General features: G+C 43.1%; 1 protein-coding gene across 2 annotated transcripts in view; it reads right to left on the bottom strand.

Annotated features, from left to right (window-relative positions):
- MIPEP (mitochondrial intermediate peptidase) overlaps positions 1 to 20884 on the bottom strand; it is a 213211-nt gene that overhangs the window by 62949 nt on the left and 129378 nt on the right. The window lies entirely within an intron of this gene.

The raw sequence follows: 20884 nt of genomic DNA on the forward strand, positions 1-20884 counted from the left end.
GCGCATACAGATGGGCAGGCTCAGTCACAACATGAGAGTGAGAAGGACACGCACAGCAGTCGGCTGGGCAGAACTGCATATCCATATGGGGGAAAGCCAGCCTGGACTCCTACTGCATGCCATACATAAAAACTAACTTGAGATGATCACAGACCTAAGTGTAAACACTAAAATTACTGTCTTAAAAAACCTCATGAAGTATCTCTGTGACTCTGAAGTAGGTATACTTTCTTAGGACACAGAAAGCACTGACCATAAAAGGAAAAAATGTTAGATTTCATCAAAATTAAAAACGTCTCTTGAAAAGAAACCATTAAGCCAATGAGTAGACAGATGAAAGAGTAGGAAAAAATACTCACAAAACATATCTCACAGAAGACTGGTATCCAGAATGTATAAAGAACTTCTTCACCCATTGTAAAAAGACTTTTTTTCAAAATTACAAATTGACAAAAGATTTTACCTTCACAAGGTCAGGTTTTTCACAGAAGATGATATATGAATAAATAACACAACTAATAGGCACTGAGAAGACATTCAACATCATTAGTCACTAGGGAAATGAAAACCAAACCCACCATGAGATACTATGACGCATCCACCAGAATGGCTCATTTTTGTTGTTGTTGTTCTCCAGGTTGGAGTGCAGCAGTGTGACCATGGCTCACTGCGGCCTCGACTTCCCAGGCTCAAGTGATCTTCCCGCCTCAGCTTGAGAATAGCTAGGACCACAGGTGTGTGCCACCATGCCCTGCTAGTTTTTAAACTTCTTGTAGAGATGGGGTCTTGTCATGTTGCCCAGGCTGGTCTTGAACTTCTGGGCTCAAGCGATCCTCCTACCTTGCTTTGGCCTCTCAAAGTGCTGGGATTACAGGTGTGAGCCACCGTGCTACACGAAATGTTGACAAGGCTGTGGGCAACCTGAATTGTCATACATTTGTGGTGAAAGGATAAAATGATATAATCACTTTGAAAAAAGGTCTAACAGTGTCTTATGAAACTAAACATGTACCTACGCTAGGACCCAGCAATTTCACTCCTAGGTATTTATCCAAGAGAAATGAAAGCATATGTCAACAAAGAAACAACTTGTACAACCCCAAGCTGGAAATGACCCAAGTTTCTATCACTAGGATAGGAATACACACACTACAATATACTCATATAATGGAATATTACTCAGCAACAAAAAGGAACAAACTATTCACACATGCAACACCACAAATGGATCTCAAAAACATTATGCTGAGTGAGAGAAGCCTTATGCGGAGCAGTACATACTGTTTGATTTCATTTATATGAAGTTCAAAAAGTTGGTTAAACTAATCTACGGTGAAAAAAAATCAGAACTGTGGTTGCTTTTGGGAGTGGATATTAGAATCAACTGAGAAGGGGCAGGAGGGCCTCTGGTGTGATGGTAATGTTCGACATCTAGATAGTGATTTGAGTTATAAAGGTGTGTATACGCATCAAAATTCATTGAAAGGTACATTTGAGATTGTGCATTTCACTGTATGAAAAGTTTACCTAATACAGTAAGCAACTATTGAACTCTAATGCTATGTATGCAAAAGAATCTAGGTATAAAATGTACTGATGTCTGCTACTTGAAATGCATAAAAATATAAGGCCAGATAGGGAGATGAAGAGATGTAAATATAGGAACTTGTTTACTAAACGGCAAGTATATGAGTGTTGTACTATTCATTCAACTGTTCTGAATATTTGAAAAATTTTAACATGAAATCTTGAGAAAAAGTAAATTGTGGATGCTAATAGCATACAAAGGGCAGTCAGTGTGGAGAACAGAAGAGAAAGATGAATTCCAGTGAAGAGATTCAGAAGGTTTGTGGAGGAGATGGGATTGAGCAGAAACTTAACAGATTGGGCCTTTTAGGTGGAGGAGACAATACAGGAAAGGCACAAACCTGGGGAAATGCACAATGTATGCTGATCAAGAAGTGGTCTGGCGGGTCGAGTAAGGCTGGAAGAGACTCTGGGAGATGAACATGAGAGGACCCAGGGCTCTGAACCAGAGAAACCAACAGAACAGGAAGGACAGACTGAGCTGGAATCCAGGAGGAGCAGGGTGGTGTGGAGACACAACCCCTGACAAGTGTGAGGTGAAGGGGATGCTCCATGTGGAGGCAGTGAGGACAGAGAGCTCAGGGACAGCCTGGGGACTAGAGGTGCAGATGTGATCACCCCATCAGAAAGTACATGGGGTGGGAAACAGACCAAGGATTATCTAGATGGTCGACATGAAAATACTTGGTGCAAACACATACTTGAAAGCCCTTAACTAGACCTGGGGTAGTTGAGAACACCACCAATATCGTTACAGTTTCAACTGTACACTGAAATATTTTTATTGTCTATCTAATGTCTATCTAAACTTTAACAGCTCTATCTTAGGAAATATGTGAGGAATAATGGGCAGTTACTAGAAGAGAATGTCACTGCTATGTCTATTTGTGCAATTAAAGTTCAAAACACAGTGTTCTTTTTTACAGTAAAATAATCTGCATGCGTGAATGCAGGCCTCACCTCTGGCCCAGCTGTGTCACTAATGATAGAAACACTGGGTACGTGATGACGGCTAAAGTAGCACAGTTGACATTGTACCTTCCAGATGTAGGTTATTACTTAAGTAGACTCAACCTAATTACAAATCAGGTTTCATGCATTCCCTATGTGCCAGGTTTCTTGATACAGAGAACATCTGTAGGGAAAACATTTAATTAAGACACGGCTTTCCATAAAATGTGCTAGCCTAACACACCATTTCTTCCTTTTTAGTATTTGAGGGGTTCCCTGTCTCAGCTTTGGAGCCCCCCTCCTCTGTACAGGGTAGCTTCTTCCTTCTTTTCCTTCTTGCCCCTTCTTGCCTATTGAACTCTCTGCTCCTTAAAACCACTCCACACGTGTCCGTGTCCCTGTATCTAAACCGGCACGGGACCAAAAACCCCGATGCTCCCCCACTCATCGGAGCCGTATCATTTTGGTGCGTTGGCCGGGAAAGGAAATTCATTCATCAGACTGAGTCAAGGAAACTTATTTTAAACTATTTATGGCCTTTAATAATTGAGTAAGGTGTGCTCCTATGAACAAAATATGAAGCAGGTTTATTTCTCTGCCTGGTTCCTCTAGAATTTGGAAATTGTCTTGGGACCTCAAGAGGAGAGGATCACCCAACTCACAGCAATCAAACTCCAAATGGTGCTGTCAACTGAACCACACATGGACGTGCCATTTTTCCGAGGACCCTTAGATCAACCCCGGGAGGAGCCCTAGCTGCTGTTCCCCACTCGACGCCCCTTTCCAGCAGGAAATAGCCAGAAGGCGTCGTCACCCAAACCCCTAAGAGCAGTTAGTGTGGCATCTCCACAGTGCGGAATGTTGTAGGAGTTACTAATAAATTATTTTAGGCAGACAGAGGGGAAAAGGGGTCCTTAGGAAGTTTTTTTTTAAAGCTTGTCTGGAAAAGTTTCCTGTAAAGCCCCAGCTCTTAAAGCCAGGCCAGTAACCCGATATCCAAACGTCAGCCATTAGAAACTGGGTCCAGCCAAACATGGCGATTCCGGTGGCCTTCTTGCCCTTTCCCCACGTTCCTGGATACATGGCCATTCCGAAGTATCCCCACCTGTGTAGAACATCATGGTGTCCTGCATTTGCATATTAAAAGGCTAGGGTGGGAGGGCCAGCTTTTCCCTCGGGCTAGGTGAATGACGTGCCTAGTCAGATCAATCCCCTGAGCCTTGTGCAAATCAGACACTGCCTCCTCCAGCCGCTGTGTATATACCTAGCTGGTATCTGTGGCAGGTGGGGTTCCCTCTTTTGGCTTTAGAGCACCCCCCTCCCACTGTCTCTGTACAGGGGAGCTTCTTCCTTCCCCCTTCCTCCTTGCCTCTTCTTGCCTATTAAACTCTCTCTGCTCCTTAAAACTAAAAAAAAAAAACAGTATTTGAAACATTTCTATAATTACATGACTGGTCGTTTATAACTAAATGACTGGAATTCTCAGAAGGGAAAGTCATTTATTCAGAGCCAAGCTATTCAGGTAAGTATGGCCATCCTGTTCTTTGAAGTGTTCACTTCAACTCAACAAACTGCCAATATAAATACGACCTTGCTCTCTCCTTCCCAGCAGACAGGCCCAACTAGCACACGTCCTTCTCCAGTTTCCCACCTTAAACAATTCCTGCATCTCACAGAATGGCAACTGTGGCCACAAGAGAAAAATATGTACACTTGTGGGCTTTTCTAAAGAAATACAGTTAGAGCTAACTGGTTTGGTGATTTTGTGTGTAATGTGACTGGTGAAGATGAAGGTTCAAAAAGGAGGAAGTCAGGACCCGAGCCTGGAGGGATAATGAAGAACGGTTACTGGGAAGAATCCTGGGCACACTGTTATGCTAGCCCTGCTCTAATTAGATTTAAATGTTCTGCGAGTGTTAACACGAACTAAACCCTACACAGAAAATTTAAAAAAAAAAAAAAAGCCCAATGTTTCAGGTAGTTCCACAAGTAAGAAAAACTGGATTTAGCTTGTATATGGCCATAGTCAAAAAATTCTAAGAAAGCTTTCGTTTCGTTTTTAAAGCTGACAAAGACGTCCCCGTTGCCTTCACGTCTTAATTTTAGAAGGGTGACGATTAAAATTGTATTTTCTAAGCACCCTGGGAACCAGCTTGGAGCTGTTAGCTCCAACTAAGGTGGATGGAGTTGACAAACACATTTCACTGTGGAAATCACCTAAATTAGAGGGAGAATGAATGGATCTTGACAAAAGGACTCAGGCAATAACTTTACAACTAAAAAGAGAAAAGGGTCAATAGCAATGCAAGAAAGACAAAAGTGCATCAGGACACACATTGCAAATATGAGCTCACACAAGGAAGCAGGTAGTATATCTTCATCTGTTTGTCCTACTGAGAGAGACAGAGTATATGTGAAGAGTAGTTAAAGAGTGAGAATTTAACGTATTTCTCTCCTCATTTTACCTGAGAGACAAATGAGCTAAGAAAAGATGGCACAAGCCAGAACATTTTTCTTCTGACGGCTCTGCTCAAATGACGTGTTTCATAACCCGGAAGCACTAGGGTAATTATTCTAGGCTGACTAATTTAAATTATAATATCAATAAGATTCCAAGACTGAGTCTTAAAACGGCAGGGTTTCCACACTATGGCTTTCCAGTCCTCCTCTTCCGAGTGACTGCAGACATACAGCTGGAAAGAAAGTGAGGAGAAAAATACCATGCAGGAGGACTTGACCTGCAGACAGCTGGCCTAGACGGGGCTCATCAGAGAGGACACCAGCCATTCCACTCCCAGAACCGTGGTGGCTGTTTACGGAGCATTCACTGTGCACCAGACACTGTCCTAAGAGCACTGATCCGGGGTCTCCTTAAAACACACCTTGAGACCCCTATCTTCACAAGTAAGAAAACAGAAGCCAAGAGAGTCACACAGCTCACAGGTTTGCTTTCACCCTGGCAGTCAGGTTCCTGAGCCCATGCTCTTAAAGCACCATGATATATTTACTGCCTCATGCCCTGACATTCTGTCAAATACATTCTAAAACGGTTTATATTTAAATATCAGCATCCTTGATGGACAGAACCTAAATACGCAGAAAATCCTGAGAGAAAGGTCTCCTTATTTCCTGGTGCCACCCATGAGCACTTGTGCCCAACTGGCACGGCGTCCGCTCTGTGGAGCACACTTTACAAGCAGCCTCGACTGTACCCAGCTAGCTGGAAGGAGAGGGCAGAGATCAGCGGCCTCGTCTCACAGGGCTGTAGTCTGGCACTGCCAACGGTGGCTTGGCCCAGCTGTGACTGGGACACCCGTGACCAGGACAGGCACTCATGTAACGACCAAGAGCCTCTTCCCATCAGGGCACACAGTGCTCGCGATGCTTGGTTGCTGCTGGAGTTCCTGTCTTGGCGTGACCCTGGGAGGAAAATGGTTGCTGCTGGAGTTCCTGTCTTGGCGTGACCCTGGGAGGAAAAAGTGCCCAAGAGGTCTGTGCTTCAGGATGCTTCCTGGGTGGCCTCCAGGTGTCTGTGGTAACCCCTTCAAACAGAAGCCTTTACATATTTAAGGGGCTCCTAACTATGCAGATTTCTACACTTTCACCAAGAAAAGGTCCGGTCAGCTCCAGGATGAGTTCATTATGTGTACAAAACTGCAAGTCCATATTCTGTTATTTTGCAATAACGAACACATAATCCAACCAGACCTTCATTTAAAAATCAGCATACTCATGGCCTAACCTGCTTAATCCCTTGAATGCCCTTTTGGATGCACAACTAATATAATTATTTGAAAACATGATGGAGAGCAATTGGTTGACAGTTTGATTATACCTGGAAGCCAACCTTGCAAAGACAAAATCTCATTCTGGCTCCCTTTCCTAAGGCCCCAGGGTGAAATGGTTGGTGTATCATTTAGTTTCATAAATACAGGGGATTACCGGGCAATTAAAAGGCAGAATTATTTTAAAGCTTGGAAGAAGAAGAATAGGTACATCTTTTCTTTGAGTCTATTTCATATATTGCTTGACACCAAGCAAAGGTACCCAATAAAATGAAACTATGGCTTTTTGATCAACGGCTGAATATGATCCAAATTTAATGAAAGTCAAAGAATGAATGAACGAAGAAACTATTAATTGAATATTTATAAGAGTTCTTCCATTCATTCATCCATTCATTCTATCTGTGCCTAAATGCCTAATGTGAATTTCAGGAAGGCAAAACAAACAGCCCCAAAAAAGAAAAAACATGTTATTTATTAGGAAGATATTATATATCAAGCTTGTGTAACTCACGGCCGGTGGACTGCATGTGGCCCAACACAAATTCATAAACTTTCTTAAAATACTATTAAATTTTTTCTTGGTGATTTTTTTTCCTTTTTTTTTTTTTTTTTTTTTTTTTTTAGCTCATCAGCTATGGTTAGTGTAGTGTATGTGTGGCCCAAGACAATTCTTCCAATGTGGCCCAGGGAAGCCAAAAGATTAGAGACCCCTTTATATATTATATATAACAATTACTGAGTTGTTTTTTTTTTTTTTTTGAGACAGGGTGTCACTCTGTCAGTCAGGCTGGAGTGCAGTGGTGTGATCTCGGCTCACTGAAGCCTTGAATTTCTGGGCTCAAGTGATCCTCTCACCTCTGCTTTCCTCAGCTGGGACTACAGGCATGCACCACCGCACCTAGCTAGTTTTTTTTTTTTGGTAGGAATGGGGTTTCGCCATGTTTCCCAGGCTGGTCTCGAACTCCTGAGATCAAGTGACCCAGCTGCCTCAGCCGCTGAAAGTGCCCCATGGGATTACAGGCGTGCGCCTCTGTGACTGGCTGAGACTTTCTTCTGAAAACTATGATCCAGTGGACCTAAAAGTGGACTGACATCACTGGTGTGTCAACTGGGAGGCTGTTAGAAATGTGAATTCTTAATCCCCCACCTGAGCCCTGCTGAATCAGAACTGGGGACGGGCCCAGTGACCTGTGTTTTAATAAGCCTTCCCAGTGACTCTGCTGCACGCTCACCTTTAAGACCCATGGCTCAGCTGGACCTGCGGAAACCTATTAAGCCTGAAAATGGATGTCGTTTCTCTCAACTGGCAACTAGAACTTGAAAAACACTGAGCAAGAAAGATGTAGACGCATATAATTTTCTACTTAACTAAAAAAGACTTTTCAGGTGAAATAGAAAACAACTGTTTCGTGTCAAACTATAATTTATTTGGCACACTGTTCAAAGTTATTGAGGGCCCAGCTAGATGGAAAAGCACCTACACTGATCCAGTGGATTTGGCATGGATCTGGCCTCCAGATCTGTAGTGGGGAGGGAGAAAGGGATGTGGTGTCAGCGTGAGCTGGGTGGAAGCTGTGGCTCTGCACTTGCTCAAGAAGTCTCCCAGATGGGAGGTGCCCTTTGCAGATTAAGGCAGTCCTTTTATTTAAAAAATTAAAAAGCAGGGTATGTCTTGATTACTAGGAGCATTCTAGAGGACAGTAATTTGTGTTGATCAATTATTAACTCCTTTATGAGAAAGCTCAGAAACACACACCTAAGAAGCTTCTTTCATTCTGACAGTTCTAAGCCTGAGAAATAGAACCCAACCTCAGTCAGGCAGGAGCCCAGAGGGAGCCATGTCTCAAGGAAAACACAGGGAAGTCGGTCGAGGACCGGCCATCTGTTGATAGGTCATGATTTCTGCCAAAGTGGGTGATTTTAGCAGAAAGGTGGATAGAGTTGCTTAGGTCTGACTCCCCACAGGCATGGACCTCTCCCACCATTAGCGTTCTGAGATCAATGCCTCTGCCTGCAGGCCAAACTCCCTGCGCACGGCAGCAAGCAGGAACATGACCACTCCTGATTCCACTTCAGACTGAACGTCTGCTCATGCATTTATCAAAGGAAATGTTTACTAAGCACTTGTGTGCTAAACACTGTGTGCTAGAGACAGCAGGCACACAGATATGAGCGAGACATGAGATTTCTGTTCTGAGGAACGTCATGAGCTGGGGAGAAAGCCATGGAGATACATAACTGTTTATACAGCACGAAGTGTCAATGGGGTAGGATACTGCTTTTTTCCACCTAGCATCCATTTCCCCTCTGGTTAGGAGAACAATTTTGCTTTAGGCCAGTGGTTTAGAGGGTGATTTTGTCTCTCAGGGCATCTGGCAAGGCCTGATGACATTTTTGGCTGTCACACTGGGGGACTGAACCACCCTACCACACAGAGGACAGGCCCCATAAAAATAACTTATCTGATCCCAAAACGTCAACAGCGCAGGCAGACACCCTGCGGTGGGCCAGCGAATAAGGAAGCTCTCCCTGCCCTTGGCTCACCCAGTGAGGCTGCCCAGATGTGTTCTTCCCGGATTGAGTCTTGAGAGGAACGGAGGAAGGTCTATGGCTGGCTGGAGCGGAACCATCTCAGCACCAGCCCCATGAGGAACACGCCCGCTCCTCGGCCCAGCCCTCGCAAGCTGCTCTTCTGGAGCCCTGTTCTAACTTCTTCCTTTGATTCTGTGGCCTCAAAAAAAAAATTGGTTTTCTGCTTTGATAAGCCAGAGTTGGTTCTATTTCTTTCAAGAAGATTTCCAGCTGATTTAAAAAAAAGATCAGTTCACCCGTTGTTAGAAACAATTTAATGATGTCTACGGAACACTGATCTTTTTGTCTGATCAAAGACCGATTCTGTAGACCCAGGATTTGTAGCTGAAGCAGCTGTTTTTTCATTTAAATGATTCTGTCTTTCCTCCGATTCATAAAGTCTGGGTGATACACGAGCAAGCTTTAATGCCTGATTTCTACTCCCCACCTTCACTGGAAAAGCAGGGGTTGTTCCTGGACGAAGAACAGTGTCTCACTGCCGCTGAGCCCTGTCAGGGGGTGGCAGGAGGTGTGAGGGGGACAGGAAGAAGCACAGAGGGACTGCCCTCCATAGCCTGGGTCTCCCTGAAACCGGATCTTCCCCTGTGGAGTCGGGGAAGGAAGTATCGCTGCTTGTGGGTTTCAAAGGTGCAAGGGAAGTTCCTGGATTTGGTGTCCAAGGCTGCCCAGGAGAGGGGAGGTCTGGGTGCTCTGTGTATGTGGAAAGGTGGATGAACTCCTAACATCATTCAGGAGTGGCCAGTGCCCTGAGGCCAAGACACCCAGGACAAATACCTCATCAGTTCTTTAAAATCAAAGCTAAAAAATCAAAATCACCATGAGATACCAGTTTACACCAGTCACAATGGTTATTAGTAAAAAGTCAAAAAAAATAACAGATGCTGATGAGGTTGTAGAGAGAAAGGAATGCTTACACAGTGTTGGCGGGAGTATAAATTAGTTCAGCCATTGTGGAAAGCAGTGGGGCAATTCCTCGAAGAGCTAAAAACAGAACTAACACCTGACCCAGCAATCCCATTACTGGTTATATACCTAAATATATAAATCATCCTACCATGAAGACACATGTACTTGAATGTTCACTGCAGCACTATTCTCAATAGCAAAGACATGGAATCAGCCTAAATGCCCATCAATGACAGACTGGTTAAAGAAAATGTGGTACATATACACCATGGAATACTATGTAGCTATAAAAAAGAACGAGATTACATCCTTTGCAGAAACGTGGATGGAGTTGGAGGCCATTATCCTTAGCAAACTAACGCAAAAACAGAAAACCAAATACTGCATGTTCTTATTTGTAAGTGGGAGCTAAATAATGAGAACACATTGAGGCCTATTTGAGTGTGGAGCATGGGAGGAGGGAGAGGAAAAAAAAATAACTATTGGGTACTAGACTTAGTACCTGGGTGATAAAATAATTTGGGTGATAAAAGCCCCCATGACACAAGCTTATCTATATAACAAACCTGCACACGTACATCAAACCTAGAAAAAAAAGTTTTTTAAAAAATAAAAGTTAAAAGCTAGTCATATTCTTACATTTCAGCCACAGCACTGGACTTAGTAGAAATTAATTAAGTTCCATTAGCCAGATTTCTATTTAAGGCCTGTAAGTATCACTTAGTTAGGAAACAGTCTGGTGGACCAAAAAGAGCCTCAGTCTCCAAAAAACAAAATGTCCTGAGGACCTCCTACAGGACAATAGCCCCGCCGGGCCTTGCTGGTCAGCAGAGCAGCCATTTGCATGCAGTTCCACCAACAGCCTGGCGGGGGCACTGTGCCGGTGTGAATTTGGGGCTGAATGGAACGTTATCTGGTTCTGCATGGTGTCTCATTATATGAAATTTCAGGCTATTTCTCTTCTGACTATACAACTGTTTTCCTTTGAAGGGGTGCCAAGAAAGAATAGAGAGAAAAAAATACCTTTTTCATTTTCTAAATCAAACTTTAGGTGGCTCGAAAGAAGGCAATATATCCTGATGGTTAGAGCAAGGGTTTAGTAAGAGATTACCCTGGGTTAACCAACTGGTTAAGGGACCTCAGACTAGTCACTTAACCTCCGCTGGAGGCAATCTAAGTAAAAGTAAAATGCTGGAGTTTAGTATAATGTTTGAAGTTCATAAAACTGGCACAGTGTCATCTACTTTGATAGATTGTTAGGAAGGATTAAATAAGATACAGAATTTAACACAGAGAAATGCTCACTCACTATCATAATCAGACCCGACGATTTGTGAAAACCTGCTTCCTAGTTCAAGAGTTGAAGGATGAGGTTGCTTACTATTTTTGTACAAGTTCAATTCCAAAACATTTAATCTATGATTAAATATCATAAAACTATCATAAAACTCACAATCACAAGCTACTTATCCAGCTCATAAATCACGGCTTTTTTCTACTTTTTGCCATCTGCTTATTAGGTAACTGTTTATCTACTAAAAGAAAGAAACAAAAGATGGAATTAAAATAAATCCATTTTTCTACCTGCTGATTTCTGTGATAAAAGGGTCTTCACTGGGGTGATGGGGAAGTGCTGAAAATGGATAGTGGTGATGGCTGCACAGCATTGTAAGTGTAGGACACTGTGAATGGCTTTGAACTATACATTTAAAAACGGGTAACATGGCAAATGGTATGGCATGTAGTATATTTTACCACAATTTAAAAAAGAGATCAGAAATCTTTTTAGAACCTGCGATTCACTCAGATACACAGCTGTCTGTGCTATGCCATCCTCCATTACTAGACATAACAATAACTCGGATGTACCAAAAAGCAGATTATCTAAACAGATTTGGGAGTGAATGAAAAGGAGGTTTGAGTATTCTCAGCACCATTACTAATTCTAATAATTCATCATAATAGTTTAATGGCTATTTTTTCCGCTGAAATAATTTTATGTGCCAAACTCAACCTAGACTGATTAAGAATTGTGGCTACAAAGGCTAGCCTGGCAGTTTGAAAAATCTTAAGTGAATTTTATGAGATCAGAATCCTCATTCCAGATCTGTCTCTCCCAAGCCTAGGGCAATTGTATGGCTCACCATCTTTACTTTGAAGTTTTTCTCTGCTACAAGACTGTGGTTACCCACACCCTTTGCTAAAGGTAGATTCCGTCTATCTACAATCAGTTCTTGAGAAAATCAGACTATCAGCCAGGAAGTGAAATTCTTCTCTTCCTTTGAACTGAAAAGACTCAGCTGCTCCCTGTGCTGGATTGGTATCTGTTAGCATTCACATATGGGGCTCTCTCTCTCTCTCTCGAATTATTAACTCAGGTGAAGCCTCTGAACCCGTGTTACACAGAAGGTGAGCCAGCAAGTACAGCCCCACATATGTGCTCTGTTTACACATTAGTTTATTTTAATTTCATTGTCAGATTTAATAATTCCATTTACAATTACATTTCTGGGTTACAAAACATCTTGCCTTTTGAAGCTCAATGTCTTCCTTAAACAAACACACCCACACATTAAACATGCACACACCCTCTTAAAATATTAGTGCATTTACAAAAGGGAGGTCTTGGCCTTGAGAATGCAGGTGCTCCTTTCCATTTCTTTCTTCCAAAAAGCTTTCAGTGATTTCAGAGGCTACGTTGAGTAAATATATGAACAAGCCAAAGATTAGGGATTCTATTTACTTGGCTGTTATTCTGGGGTGCCTCTATTATTGAAATTGTGTCATAATCCTAGAGCTACTAAATTGTAACTCTGATTCCATGACATGCTTTCCTCATTTATTCCTGCTATGCTGTGCAAGAAAAGCAGCTTTCTGCCAATAAGCATTCTGTAAAGTTCCAAATCTTGCTTTGCATGCCGTGCATTCACGCGTTTACATTCAACAAATCTTATTTTCCTACAAAATCATTTTACTGTAGGTAAGGCAATTACATACTAGTATACATACTAGTTACTAGTTAGCATACTAGTTAGCACATGCCACTTTGCAGATTTGTCCCCATGATATCTTACTCTGATAACCCAATAATATCTTCTTTGAGCATCACTGTATTCCCAACAAGGCCACTCAGTTGCCAACAATTATGAAAGAGCAAGGGAAAAAATACAATGGAATATGCATGCACGTATTTCAAAGCAAAAACTTCCTAGTATAACCTGAGAAAGAAGTTGAAGAAATTACCAGCTCACACAGGCGAGCCAGAGTACTTGACTCTGAATCCTGGTTCTAATGTCTGCTGCTACGTGATCTCAGGCAAGTAAGTTACGTATGCATCCCTGGGACTGTTTAGAGAATTAAATGAGATCATACAGCAATATACATAGTACTTGGCACATCAAATACACTCAACAAATGCTTTTAGCTGTACTTAGCGTTATTGCTCTCACTATTGTAACAATAATAAACAATAAAATAACAAATGTACGCTTGGTTTGATTAAACTTTTATGACTCCCTCCTATCCATTCAATGCTGGAAATATACAAGTAGCAGAAACTAGTTTTATTGAAAGTATCTGACATAAAGGATTAGCTATCTTTAGAAAATCAATACACAGGCTATTGCAGCATTTAAATAAAATCTCTATCCTAATGTCAAATGCATGTGCATGAAAAGGAAGACAAAAATAAATCTAGTGTTGAAATTCCACTATTTTGAGTGTGTGACTTAAGATTTTAAGAACTTTGTTAAAGCTCAGCTTTATTTAAACTGCTAGAAAGGGAGCTACAAGTACAGGTTGGCCTTCCTCCTGACCCTAAAGCCTAAACAAAACATACATTTAGTACTGAATGGAAAGAGAGTAAAAAACTGTGTTACCTGACATACTCTAACTTATGGGATGGGTCACAAAAAGAACCTGATAATGCTATTCAGATATCTGAGATGTGCAAACTCTAAAATTAAGCAGGGACTATTTAATAAGAGAAAACTTTAATGTAAAGATAAACTATTAAATATAAAAGAAAACCAGGTATTGGTATAATTTCTTAATCTAATTTCATTATTAATAATGTTACATCACAGTCATAAAGACAAAGTTTCTTTTACATTTAGTTGAAAAAGACATAAATAAACACCAGAAGATGTCTTGTAAATGCTCTTTCAGGAAACAATCCAGTTAAACCAAGAGAAATCTTGTCCCTAAGTCCTCTGGGAACATTTCATAAAAGAGTTGGCTAGCAAATGTCAATTTCAATTCTTCAACTAAAATCTGCTCTAAATCTCTATAATTATTACTACTATTTAACCTTTTACTGGTACACCTTCCAAATGTAAATTCATCAGTGTATTGCCAACTTGTGAATTCCTCAGTTCTTGAAGCTTGATGCCTGAGGGTGTCAAGCAGGAAAGTTAAGAATCTAGATCCAGGCCAGGTGCAGTGGCTCACATCTGTAACACCAGCACTTTGGGAGGCTGAGGTGGGCGGATCACTTGAGGTCAGGAGTTCGAGACCAGCCTGGCCAACATGGTGAAACCCCATCACTGTGAAAAATAAAAAAATTAGCAAAGTGTGATGGTAGGCGTCTGTAGTCCCAGCTACTCAGGAGGCTGAGGCAGGAGAATCGCTTGAACCTGGGCAGTGGAGTTTGCAGTGAGCTGAGATTGTGCCACTGTGCTCCGGCCTGGACGACAGAGCGAGAATATGTCTCAAAACAAAACCAAACCAAACCTAGAACCAGAGCTTTGGAGAGAAAACATTCGCTTTCGTAACCTGTCTTTAGCCCACTCAGCACACTTTTTTTTTTTTTTTTTTTTTTTTTTTGAGACAGCGTTTCACTCTTGTCACCCAGGCTGGAGTGTAACGGCATGATCTTGGCTCACTGCAACATCTGCCTCCCGGGTTCCAGTGATTCTCCTGCCTCAACCTCCAAAGTAGCTGGGGCTATAGGTACATGCCACCACAGCCAGCAAATTTTTGTATTTTTAGTACAGATGTAGTTCTATCATGTTGGCCAGGCTGGTCTCGAACTCCTGACCTCAGGTGATCCACCCACCTCAGCCTCCCAAAGTGCTGGGATTACAGGCACCAGCCACGGCACCCGGCCAGAACACATTTTTAACACTAAGTTAAGAACACCATCTATAGGCAAGGTGCAGTGGCTCACACCTGTAATCTCAGCACTTTGAGAGGCTGGGGCAGGTGGATCATTTGAGGTCAGGAGTTGGAGACCAGCCTGGCCAACGTGGCAAAACGCCGTCTCTGCTAAAAATACAAAAATTAGCCAGGCATGGTGGCACACGCCTGTAATCCCAGCTACTCAGGAGGCTGAGGTATGAGAATCGCTTGAACCCAGGAGGCGGAGGTTGTAGTGAGCTGAGATCGCCTCACTGCCCTCCACCCCTGGGTGACAGAGACTGCCTCTCAAAAAAAAAAAAAAAAAAAAAAAAAAGGAACACCATCTACAAATGACCATCTTCAAAAAACATGATGTTTCCATTAAGCACTCAAAGCACTGAGAGAATGTTACCTACATTCCTTTTAGAAGGTAGTATACATTGACATCATCTAAAAATGGAATCATTAGTCTATTTTTTCGAATGAATCTACTACAAGATATTTACTTGAGGAAGAGAAACCTGTCTCAGACCTCAAAATCAACCTCTGGACGTATCTCAAAATGGAAGAGGGACCCATCAAATTTACACAGAAGGTTGAAGATGATAGCTTACTATCAGAGAAAACTGTCAAAACAAGCGCTACCCACCAAAAGTAACAGACAAAACAGAAGCTGAAGAAGAGTCTATGGCTAAGCGGGGTCAGGTGAGGAGTGCTGTGGGGCAGCAGGGGCTCTGGAGACAAAAGAGTGTGACTAACTCCTGACTAGGCCAGAGAATGGCTCTGACACAAGAGCTTTGCTTCCATACATGGGAAGTGGAGATGACACGACCCACCAGAGCAGTGTTTGGTGGATTAAAGATGCTGCCCGTGACCTGCCTGGCACGTTTTCACTCTGTCATTGTCCCTTCGCCTTTCCTGCATGGTGAGTCTTCTTCCTGCATGCTGCTTAAACAGAGTCCTGCCTGAAATCGTTAGGCAGGAACTCCTGCTGCCCAGGGCTTATAAAGAGGTGCTTGACTCTGGCCAGTAAGGACCTATTTGGGAATGGACAGTGGACCCCCTTTCTTCTAGTGGTGTCCCCTACTTATTATGCCTGCTGTCTAGCTGCTTAACAGTCAGTACTCGCCCAGTGGGCAGAACCAAGCATTGTACTAAAACAAAAAGTGTCTAAAATAGAGTGACAGGAAGCAGGAAGGGCAGGATGGGAGTAAAAGAACAGGTGAGAGACTGAACAAGTGTGGAGACAGCACAATTGCTATATATATTTTTTCTTTTACATGATTAAAGAACTTTATGAAAATATTTAGCCTGTGAAATATCCGAAAATATTCATGTGATAAAAAAAATTCCTGAACCAGGCATATAAAAACCTGTTCCCATTGTAATCATCATAACTTTTTGTTGTTGTTGAGACGGGGTCTCGCTCTGTTGCCCACACTGGAGTGCAGTGGTGTGATCTCGGCTCACCACAACCTCCGCCTCTCGGGTTCAAGTGATTCTTCTCCCTCAGCCTCCTGACTAGCTGGGACTACAGGCGCGTGCCACCATGCCCAGCTAATTTTTGTATTTTTAGTAAAGAAGGAGTTTCACCATGTTGGCTAGTCTGGTCTTGAACTCCTAACCTTGTGATCTGCCTGCCTCGGCTTCCCAAAGTGCTGGTATTACTGGCATGAGCCAAGTGCCCGGCCTGTTTTGTTCTGAGTTGGAGTCTCGTTCTGTTACCCAGGCTGGAGTGAGTGCAGTGGTGTGATCTTGGCTCACTGCAACCTCCGACTCCCAGGTTCAAGTGATTTTCCTGCCTCAGCCTCCCAAGTAGCGGCGACTACAGGTGCATGCCATCACACCCAGCTAAATCACAACTTTTCTATAGCACAGGAAACAACTGCTCTTTTAAGTCTACTTTGGTATTCGTGTATTCACTCATTTAACAAGTATTTATTGAATGCCGATGGGCTGAGCCCTGTAACAGTGGCTGCAGATACAGCTGTGAACATGACAGTCAGCTGCCCTCCCATCACAGAACTTAGACTTTATGGAGGGGCAGAGACCATAAACCAATAAATTAAATAATACATGTTGAAATTAGGAAGTAAATGTTAATATGTGCTATGAAGCAAAAGCAAAGCAGAGTAACGGGGTAGACAGCGTCTGACTACAGGGGAAACGAAGAGACTCTATTCATAAATGTTTGAACAGCCCGTCAGAATTCATCACAATGACTGACTTCCAACAGCCAAGTTTTACTTGGCATGCTAGTATTTTAAATCATCTTATCTTTTAATATTTAACACATCTGTGTGAGGGGGTTTCCTCCTAAGTCCCTCACAAATGTAAAACACACCCTGGGGTGGGCACTTAGCCCAAGCCAAGACTGCTGCTTTGAGCACGTTCTGGCATTTATTGATGCTGAGCCTCCACATACCTGGGGGCACAGATGCTGCTGGCTCAGTCAGGCAGAACCTGTCATGCATTAAGGCTTATCTTTCCCTTGAAATCCCTTGATTAAAAAAATAAAAAGCAAAGACACCTTGTACAAAATAAATTTAGGTATAACCATCCAGAGGTAGTGTGCATTTACTGTTCTCCTACAGTGCTGGGCATGCCAGCCTTGCCACACAATGCCAATATCTAGAGAATTAATCAGATTGCATAAATGCTACTGCATGCTTTCAAGCTGGAAGTATTAACTACTACGAATTTTCAGTGCTGTACGACAACGTAGAACGCCTTTTCTGTTTCAGTATCTGTGTATACCTTTTGACAACAGGGAAATTAATCAAGCTATTGTTGAACAATGACTGTTTATTTAGCTTTCTTATTTTAGATGTCAGCTGTACTTCTGCTGACAGACAGGACTTAGCGCGCCTTGATTGTCGTATTGTATTGTGCAAACACTACCAATGGCAAAGCCTTGCACTAAGCACATTTTGCCTACTAGGTTAGTAATCAGGTTATTAAAAAAAAGGCATCGACGCTTATTACTTAAGCTGCTGTGTCAACAAGACATCATACTTTCAAGTGGACTAAATATTTTGGGTCAATTTGAATAAACGTGTCATCCTGTCAATCAGAGCTGTCTAAAACTGAAGTGAGTTTCCTTGTGAAAAAGGGAGTTTCCCATCATCAGAACTCTACGGTCAAAGGGCTTCCTCCAGCCCATTCTGTACAGAGTCCTTTGCAGTCACTCGGAAACGGAATCCCACGGGCTTGGGAGTTGCCTGAGCTGAATTCTCCCAGTGGCTGAATTGCGTTAAGGGCTTCTTGATTTCTGTCCCCCATGGCGGCCATAACCATGCAACCATCTCTGTAACAACTGAAGCAGGGAGCTTGGGGGTCATCCTTGATATCACACTCACTTGCCTCCATGCCAAGAGAAATCTGATCTTGTCGCTACCTGCCTTCAAAATACTGTCAATGGTTTCTCATGTCCTCAGAATAAACACCAACTCTCTTTCACAGCATCCACAATGCCCTGCCCGACCTGACGCCCACTTACCTTCCAGCCTCATTTTGTGCCCAATACTCCCCCTCCAGTCTCATCTCTGTGCCCCTCCCTCCCCCCAAGTGGCACTGAAAAGGCTGCTGGGAAGCAGGGAAACAGGGTGGAGTCAAGGTGTGGACCAAACCATGGGCAGCAGTGGCATTACTAAAAACCTTCCCACGGAGGTTGTTTTTAATTAAATTTTAAATTTTAGGACAGTTTTATATTTACTGAAAAATTGTGACGGGCCGGGCGCGGTGGCTCAAGCCTGTAATCCCAGCACTTTGGGAGGCTGAGACGGGTGGATCACGAGGTCAGGAGATCGAGACCATCCTGGCCAACACGGTGAAACCCCGTCTCTACTAAAAAATACAGAAAAACTAGCCGGGCGTGGTGGCGGGTGCCTGTAGTCCCAGCTACTCGGGAGGCTGAGGCCGGAGAATGGCGGGAACCCGGGAGGCGGAGCTTGCAGTGAGCTGAGATCCGGCCACTGCACTCCAGCCTGGGCGACAGAGCGAGACTCCGTCTGAAAAAAAAAAAAAAAAAAAAAAATTGTGACACAGTCAAGGGAGTTCCTCCACACTCCACACTCAGCCAGCTTCCCCCATCATTAATATCTTTCATGGTGTGGCACATCTGTCACAACTCACCAACCAGTATTGACAGAATATTGTTAGCTCCGGGTACACTTTAGTCAGACTGCCCTGGCACGATCAACACCAGCTGTTCCAGGACCCGCCAGGGGACCACATTACATGTGGCTGCCATGTTTCCTTAGGCTCCTCTAGGCTGTGTCAGCTTCTCAGACTTCGTTTTCAACGACCTTGACAGTTTTGAGGAGTACTGCTTAGGTCGTTTGCAGAATGTCCTGAATTTGGTGTGTCTGACGTTTTTTTCATTATGAGACTGGGGTTATGGGTTTCTGGGAGGAAAACCTCTCATCATATTATATCGAGGACGCACACTGTCCACATGACGCATCACTGATGCTGACCCTGATCACCTGACTGAGGTTGTATCTGTCATTTCCCCTTCCAGAGCACTCTGGAGGAAGTCACTCTGCACTGCCCACATAACCAGTGCGGAGTTATCTTCCACTTCCCTGAGGTGGGGAGTATGTACATAAATTATTCGGAACTCTTCTCCGTGGGAGATTATTCTAGTCATGTTATCATTTACATCAGTACGGACTCATGGATAGGTATTTAATACTTTGTATCACACCCCAAGACTGTGTGATCTATTTGATTGTTGGAGTGGGCCCAGGTTGGGGCACTGGGAGCTCTTTCAGTGGGCTCCTGCTGCTATGACACACGCACTCATCACTGTGTGTGTTTCTGGGCACGTCCTTCCTTTCTGGCACCATAAGATACTTCGTGTTCATCTATCTTCCTTGTTCCAGCCCTGGAATCAGCCATTTCTCCAAGGAGCCTTGGTTCCTCTTATTTGAGAATGGTGTAAACCCAATTTCTGGGTGCTGATGTGCTCCGTGCTCCTGGAACTGAGAACGGTTTTTAAGGAAACTAGGAGATAGATATCTTTTTTTTTTTTTTTTTTTTTTTTGAGACGGAGTCTAGCTCTGTTGCCCAGGCTGGAGTGCAGTGGCCGGATCTCAGCTCACTGCAAGCCCCGCCTCCCGGGTTCACGCCATTCTCCTGCCTCAGCCTCCCGAGTAGCTGGGACTACAGGCGCCCGCCACCTCGCCCGGCTAATTTTTTTTGTATTTTAGTAGAGATGGGGTTTCACCATGTTAGCCAGGATGGTCTCAATCTCCTGAACTCGTGATCCGCCCGTCTCAGCCTCCCAAAGTGCTGGGATTACAGGCTTGAGCCACCGCGCCCGGCCAAGATAGATATCTTTATTGTTTGTATTAATCTTCTTGGAGTGTGGAGGTGATTCTTTGGAGTATAAGCCATAATTCTCTGGTTTGTTTCTTGAACAAAAAAATATTTAATAAGCCAGAAGAGATGATATAGGATAATATGGCAAAAGCGAGTGTGTTTGGCAGACTACACATAAAGCTCTACAGAAATGTATTATGATTTTAATCAGCTTAAGGTAAGGCCCTGTGGGCTTCTAGACTTTGGTTTGGTGAGTCAGTCTGATGCGAAAAAACAAACAAAATAGAGTTTCAGTTGTTGAGAATTGACTCATTTAGCTACTACTATTTCTTTCCATCTGATCTGATGTTTGGTCCATTTGGAAAACTCCATCAAGTTACTATTTAGTACATTATTTAGTGTCTCTACTTGCATACTGCTTTTGGCCAGAGGGATTCTGATTAGAAAGGAGCATAGAAATAAAGTTGTTTAATATTTACAAATAACCTTCTGGAATGCTAAAATCTTGGACTTTATCCCTTCCCTTCCCCCTCCCCTCAGATTCTCTCTGGAAGAGTTGAAGAAAGAGAGCACAAGGAATTCTATAACCAGAGGCAGAACCCAAAACTAACTGGGCC

Source organism: Macaca mulatta, chromosome 17 (genome assembly GCF_049350105.2).
Source record: "Macaca mulatta isolate MMU2019108-1 chromosome 17, T2T-MMU8v2.0, whole genome shotgun sequence".
Taxonomy (NCBI): Eukaryota; Metazoa; Chordata; class Mammalia; order Primates; family Cercopithecidae; genus Macaca; species Macaca mulatta.